An 8,046-nucleotide genomic window follows, 5' to 3' on the forward strand; every position below is an offset into this window, starting at 1 on the left:
GTCTTGATAACTTGATTATAATTCAAACTTTGCATGTTTCATGGCAACATTTGTCACAGACACATGAAGTATATGTTCTTTACTTTTTTTTCTAAATCATTTTACTTTCCCTTCACACAATAGCGTGCACAAATCTGCAGTTACAACCATTTGAATGCTGTTGTTTCCTCATGAGGATAAAATCAATAGGATGCTGCTTTTGGAGAGTGATGACTGTTGTTGACCACCATGAACATATAATGTCTCCCGCTGCGCTGCAGATAATGTCCTCCTTTCTCCGACCCTCTGGTCTGCAGTTGGTAGCTATGGCCATCTAGAGGAGAAATGAGCACAGTGCAATTTCCACCAGTGGGCCTTTTACCAATGGTTCCCAAACTCTATTAGCTTGTGACCCCCTTAAAGACAGCTATGTCTACTTGCAATCTCTTGTTACAGGTTACATATTTCTACAAGTTGTGTTATATGTGACACCTCCCTCTCAGATTGTTCTATTTGAATATTTTTAGAGGCCAGAAGAGGGGAAACTAACCAGTAATTTACAAGAAAAAAAGATTAAAGGTACTTACTTTAACAAGCCAACATTTAGTCTATTTTAATCAAATTCTGGTGCGGTTCGTTTGGGCAGTTGTTAATGTAGTATTTGTACTCTGGTGCGGACCAAAACAACTGGTCCAAGACCGCTCATGAGAGGTGGTCTCGGACTGTTTCCAAGCGAACCAAAACGTAGGCTGCCTGAGCAAGCATTTGTTGAGATGGATGCAGGTAAATGACAGATTAACATGAGTGGGAGAGGAAGTCCGATGTTTGCTTGACATCTGGGCCGAATATGCTAAATAAAGTCCGCAAAAATAGTAACGTAAGTCATTCGAGGTAAGCTGTAGGAGAAGGATTTTGTGCGCACAGTTGATGAGTGAAAGAACTTCGACAGCAATATATCAAAGTCCACGATTCCCTGCGTAGAAGTGGCAGCTCTTGAGACAAAAAAGATAAATTTGCTTCTTCATACATGCTCCTCAGCAAATTAATTGTTTTTATTTGGTCCGCTTTAACTTTTACACTGTGAAACCAAACCAGACTAAATAGAAAACGTTCCAAAAGTATCAATTTAATTCTGATTCTGACTCGCCAAATGGACTATGGCCTGTGAAATGCCATAAAAGATAAAAGAAACATATTTTTGTGTAGCAAAAAGAAGTCTTTTCCTATTTACAATCTTTGAATCATCTTGCAACCCCTTAAATGTATCTCATGACAACCCCTTGGAGGGGTCCTGACCTCCATATAATGGTGTTTACTTCAGCAGGTAACTGCCCCAAGTTGGAAACAGCTTTGGATTTCAGTAACACAGAAACACAAAGTAAGATATGTGTTATGCATAGATGGGTTCTTACAGCATATTAATATTGGATTAACCTAATTATCATCATTATCCAAAAAATTCTGTACATTTTTGAATAGGTTATTCAGCATGGTTCAATATAGTAATATACAGAATTGAGGTCTTTCTCGCCTGTTGTGGGATGCAGAAGAAGACACAAGATGGCACTAGAGCACTGCTCCTTCCCTCCATACTCGTTGGGTTGTGAGAAGAGGAAAGACAAATGAGAGAGCGCGAGAGAGAGACAGGGAGAGTGAAGCCCAAACCTCAGCAATGTTTTATGACGCACAATCAGCTGAGTGCCTCCATTTAAACCGACATTAATTACATTTATGGCGAATTGAGTTTACACTCTGGAATTGAGTTTTCTTTACTGAAATCACTTTGAGTTGATTTACTCCCAACTTTTCCACTTGGTTACCCATAATTAGATCCAAATGACTCAGTCCTCATTACAGATGTCTCCCTGGAATTTAAACACTTGAGTTGACTCACTGTGCATCTGCCTGTGCTTGTGCTTGTGTGTGTGTGTGTCTGGAGGAATCTAATCACGTTACAGAAGTACATGCATGCATTTACATTCTGTGTGTGGTTTGTGTTCTTCTCCGTGCTGGTTGCTGAGCATGCTTTTGCAGTGTGTCACTAATATTCTCAGCCACGTATAGTACTTTGCTCCCTGGCCAACAATTTATATGATTGAGCTCCTCTCAGGCTCTTATTGGGAGGTGGGGTCATCCTAATCCCATAAACCCCTCTTTCTACTTCCATACATCCCAGCCTTCCACTCTCACTCCCACATTTTCCCTTCGCTCCAGAGGATCTTATTTAGATCTCTTTGGTATATTTAAGCAGTGCAGCATTGAGGCTATACATTTTCCCACAAGCATCAGATTATAAAAATGTCCATATGCACGCACGCACACACATTGAATGTCTTTGCATGGTACAATAGGCATGCCTTCAGTTGACTTTACACATTAATCTCTCCATCATAATTTCCAAACATGTTGAACTGCAAGCTCTACCTAAGTTCTGTGAATTTCCATTCCCCGTGTATCCATGCCGCTCCGAACAATGACATGATCCTCACAAGGCTTTATTCTAAATCCCCAGAAATCCGTAACAACCACCGGCATGAAAGTGAAGCAGGGTAACCCTTTCCAACAAGCCATTATTCTCTTTCTTCTAAACAAAAGAGACTCAGCTTTCCAGCTAACGAGACTGAACTCATGGTCTTGTGGTCGGAGCTGAACAAAAACATTTACAGGGACTGAAGGGTCTCTGCGCAGTCACAACCGTGTACGTGTTCATGTGTGCGTGTGTGTGTGCGTGCGTGTGTGTGCGTGTGTGCGTGTTCGTTTCTGAGTGTTTGTTGAGGTTTTGACCTGTGCTCAACATCCCCTCTCCGGCAGTCTCTTAGTCCAGTAGATGATGAGATTAAAGCAGTGGTTTGAGGGTCTACCTGGGGCCCTCACCAGGGCTCCCAGGGACCGAGTGTGTGTGTGTGTATCAGGGGGGAAACTTTTGTAATCTAAATTACAACAATACAGTGGAAAAAGTCAATAAAAAAAGCATACCTTCAGTAGCTTGTGTAGCATAGAAGTGCTGACGCTAGTTAATGATGTACTAACATACTCTGTTAATGCTAGCTCCACAGGTTTTTATATAGAAACGTATATCTCCTTCCAACCTCTCTAGGTAACGATTATCACCATTACACAACGTTAAAACCATGATAGAAAACGAGTACCACTATTACACATGCCCCAGGCACAACGTTTAACCATGACTAGCTCGTAATCTGCCTGAAAATGAAGACAATCTGAAACGATTGCATGAGAGTCTATGGGGCAAAGCCATATAGTTGTTGTACCCTGTTCGGAGCAGGCAGATGCTACGCTATGATTGGCCAGCGTTCTAGGGGGTGGGACTTAGCAAAGGGTTAATTGTGAACAATATTGATTTTGGTGAATTTTGTGAATCTTCCTGCTCATCTGGATCAGGGGCTTTTCAGATCAGTTATAGCAAACTTGGTTGTATGCTTCCGCCAACTAGTCAAGTTGCAGTTTGCATCCATGTCTGTCCGTAATGTCATCACTTCATCAGTTCATCTTATTAGACATTTGTGTGAAATTGTCACAATTAGCATATGAATTCTTAAGTTGTGAGGTCACAGTGACCTTTGACCATCAAAATGTGATCAGTTCATCCATGAGTCCGAGTGGACATTTGTGCTAAATGTGAAGAAATTCCCTCAAGGTGTTCCCCAGAAGAAAGAGAAACCGCGTTCACCAGAATGGGAGAGAAGGACTGACAGACTGACGGACAGAAAACCTGAAAACATAACGCCTGTGGCCACGTTGTTGTGGGCGCGGAGGCATAGAAAGACTGACTTTACAGTATATTTATTATATTTATTTGCCTCATCTCCTTGTCCATTTAGACTCTGAAGATGAAGTGCTATTGGCTACAAATCAATCTCTGTGCTCCAATATTGATCATTACCAGGAAAAGCATCACAAAGAAATAGCAAATTTGCTGCCAATCCCTTTGCTTGTGATTGGACAAATTATTTGGCTGCACATCTGAACATATGTCTGTGGGTAGGCCAAGTAAAAGCATTTCATATGCTTATTTCCCCTATGTTGATGCCTGGGTCAAATCAGGAAAAATTGAAGGGATTTAATATGTTGAAATGTGTTAGACACACAGGCAGACTGAAATGAACTCTCGATTGAAGGTGCTAAAAGAACTGCTGTGTTAACACCAAAATATGTTCCATGCAGGGAAATTCAGAATCTATTTTAATTACAAACACTCAGTCTTTCTTCGCCCATCACTCCTCAAAAATTCATACTGTAAATGTGACAATATCACTTCTGAAGAGTACTCCACCCTGCTGCTGTGCACATTGGGATATGCGGTGGATACTTCTTAACTTGATCCTATAGTTTAGCCAAATGGCCAATTTGGAAAATTATATATACTCATAGACTGTACATGTATACAAGAAGTGGATGTAGTCACCGTGACGTCACCCATTGGTTTGTGGACTGACGTTTTGAAGCCTCAAGTTCTGCATTTTGGCTGTTGCTATCTTGGTTTTTGGCCGTCTCTATCTTGGTGCTTTGAATCCAGAAGTGACACTAGAGGCTGGAGCTAAGTACAACCAAATGCGGAATCAGACATTTTCAGGCAACCAAAAAGGTTATAATTAACTTTCATGAACTGAAAACACACTGTGAAAGTTGTAAGACAAAAACACAGGTACACAAAGTAGCACAAGGTAGCCACGCCCTAAAGCATACCCTGCTTCATGGTCTATTTTTCACTAAATGGGACCATAATTTACTAAATGAACATCATGCTGTATTGAAGAAGACTTTAAACTAGCGATTGAGACCATAAACTCATGTTTACAATGTTTACTGAGGTAATAAATCAAGAGAGAAGTAGGCTCATTTTCTCATCGACTTCTATACAATCAGACTTATTTTTGCAACCAGAGGAGTTGCCCCCTGCTGGCTGTTAGAAAGAAGGCCAGTTTACGCTTTGACATCACTTTTCAGACCCCGGAGTTGCCCGCTGATAACACTACAAGTGTTTAAACAGACAGTCTGAGAGAAATGGAAGTGGTGACTTGTTAAAGCCATCAATCAGAACTACCTGCGAGGGCCACACTAACCTAACTGTAGTGTTTATTTACTTTGTGTTATGTATGTTACTATGTCTGTTTGTTATTCCGCAAATTCAATATCCATCATTTCCTACAGTTTTCTCCTCCAGTTCTGGTGTGTTTTTGCCAAGACGTGATTGACAGCTGTGCCAAGGTGGGTTCTCTCTGATGTGTGTTTTGTGTTTGGCCCTTGCTCAATAAGTCTTGTGTCAGTGATTTATGTATCTCAGGTGGATACACATTTAAGCATCCTGGGGAAAAAATGTCAGATGATGCAGAGATCTGGTTATGCTTCAATGATGTCTTTCAGTTAAGTGTGGATTTAAGGCGTCCAGGGGAAAGGGCCTGCGTTCCTGCTACTGTACTGTACATCCATCATAGCTGCTGATAACGGGCTGTTTGCTTAATTGCACGTGGAGATCCATCACGCAGCAGAGTGCTGACCACACTGTCACACAAGCACTCTCCGCTTGGCAGCTGCTGTGCGTCCTGTTGCTTCACATCTGCCCGTCTCAGGCTGTCCTCAATATGTTTTATATAACATAGCCTCATGTGCCTGTCCACTCTGAAGTTTCCTCTAACTGTGGGACTACTGTGTAGCAACTTCTGTAAAAAGTTGATTACATAACGAAGGGATTTTCGGATTGCGCCTATTATGCTTTGTTTCCCTGTATTGTGTGTGTGTTCTCAGCACATGGGCCTGTTCTGTGCGTGGGTATACTGTATATATATTTAAGCTATGTGTGTGTTCTGGTTACGCTAATGAAAGTGTGTTCCTTACTGACGTGGCATTTGGAACAAGTAACGTTTTGGAACAAGATGTTTAGCGAGACAGAGACATGTGTCATCAGCCAGGGACAGGGTGGGGGAGGAGATTTATGGGGTGCTGAGACTGACACAATCCTTACTCATGTTGCTAATGCTCATGAAGGCTTGGAGATAAAGAATAATCATAAACACTTATAGACAAGAGCTTCCCAACACACACACATACAATACGAAGGCCAATACATACATACATACATACATACATAGATAGTGTACTCATGTGCATGCAAATATACAACTTTCACATATGACCACACACAAAGAAACACCTTTTTCCCCAAATGCTTAGAAAAGACAGCCTTGCCATTCTCCTGTCTACACAACACTAACACATCCTTAATGAACCGACAGGAACAGGGAGGGTTGACATATATTTTGTATTTTAGAAAATGATTAGCTGCAGATGGACAATTATATTGTTACCAATCTGAGATGCAGATTGAAACATCACTCTGTGCCGTGTCCTGCCCCTGCAGGCTTTGGACTATCAAGAGCCCAGGTGCTTTAGCTGTTCTGCCGCAGCATGTGTTGACCATGACAGGCTGCACTCTGCTGGCTCGCCTCAGGCCTGGAGGTCTTGGTTAGCTCCAGATGTGGTCTCTGGACCCCGGATGATTAGGTACGTGATGGAGGGCCAACTGGATTTGGCTAGTGCCTGCCCAGGGGCCCCCTCTGGGCCAGAAGTGAGGGCTGGGCGGGGTCATGTGATTTAGATAGACCAGGGTGTCATTGCTTTATGATGATGCAATGGGTAGTTCTGCCATGCAAGTGAATCGGTCCGATGGGTGTTCCAGCCATGCTTTATTAAGTGCACTGAGGTGTGTTTTATGGATTGTTTTTAAGCTACCTAGTGGTAACCAAGGAACTAGTTAACTTCATTTCAAGCCTTTTCTTTCTGTTTTCGTTCGGATGCCGTACATGGAAAGAAAAACTTCACAGGCAGCTCACATGTGCTGCAAAAGTCTCTTAAATCTCTTAAAGGTGTTCTTTGTCATCATTCCTGTACTTTGATGAAACTGACATTTTTAAATTACATGATATTCATGTAAGTTTAAAGACAGCTGGCATAAGAACTGGGACTTTAGAAAATTGCGGGGATTACGAGAACTGAAATAAAGAGTTTGAAAAGTAGGCCAAACTGAATCAAAGATTATTTCGGCTGAAACCTTAGTATCTGGCAGAATGCTTTCATACTGCAACATCGCAAATGAACTAAATCCCTAAAAGACCGGAGACATTTTTATTTTCATCTGCAGTGCTGAGTTCCATTAATCACTGCTTTATTTATGCAATAACAAAGCCAGGAGTGCGCGGACAAGTATGCTCGTGCACCACACAATCACACTGCACCATAGTGCACTCACGCAGGAATATAAGTGCATGTGCATGCACGTACATACACATAGAGCAGTGCCAACTAAAACAGGGATACATCAAGAAACCCCACCCAGTAAGATTTACTGCTGGACTCTGTGATATGCAACCAGTGGGGTTGCGGGCTAGCAGGAGGGTCTGCAGGTTCCAGTAGGTTCTCCAAGTCTGAGATTGAAAAATGTAACCCACAGTGGACTTTGGACAAGCAAGGACTAAATTTTCACTTCGTCTTACATTCCCCCATTCATGTCTCTCATCGACATCTAATTGGCATTTAGCTGCTTCAGTGGTGATCTGTGTGTGTGTGTGTGTGTGTGTGTGTGTGTCTTTGTGAGGACCAGTTTGAGGTTTAGATCTCAAGAGTGGGGATATTTTTGGTATAGATTTTGGCCATACCTAACTAGAATTTTTCTTAAAGCTGCTAAATAAGAGATTCGGAGCATTTCTATTAGCTTCGCGCGGCTCTCAACATGGCTACAGCTGAGCTGGCGACGCGTAGGTAACGTTGCTAACAGTTAAAACAAAGACAAAATTGCTGACCGGAGGGTGGGTGCTACGCTTCTGCGACAGCACTCTTGGTCGGGACGGTGTTATCAGCTGTATAAGAGCAGTGCAGAGCGGCAGCCGTGAGCTCACATGCATTAAAAACATGCATGGCCGGCCAAGGTATTTCAGCAAAGCATGGAGAAGCTCGTATTACAACACACACAGAGGGAGAGAGACTTAATTCTCTGCTCAGGTAGACATTACTCCTTTATATCCTTACATAGCAAATAGTTGTTTGATGCTA

This window comes from Sebastes umbrosus, chromosome 10, assembly GCF_015220745.1.
Source record: "Sebastes umbrosus isolate fSebUmb1 chromosome 10, fSebUmb1.pri, whole genome shotgun sequence".
Classification (NCBI taxonomy): Eukaryota; Metazoa; Chordata; class Actinopteri; order Perciformes; family Sebastidae; genus Sebastes; species Sebastes umbrosus.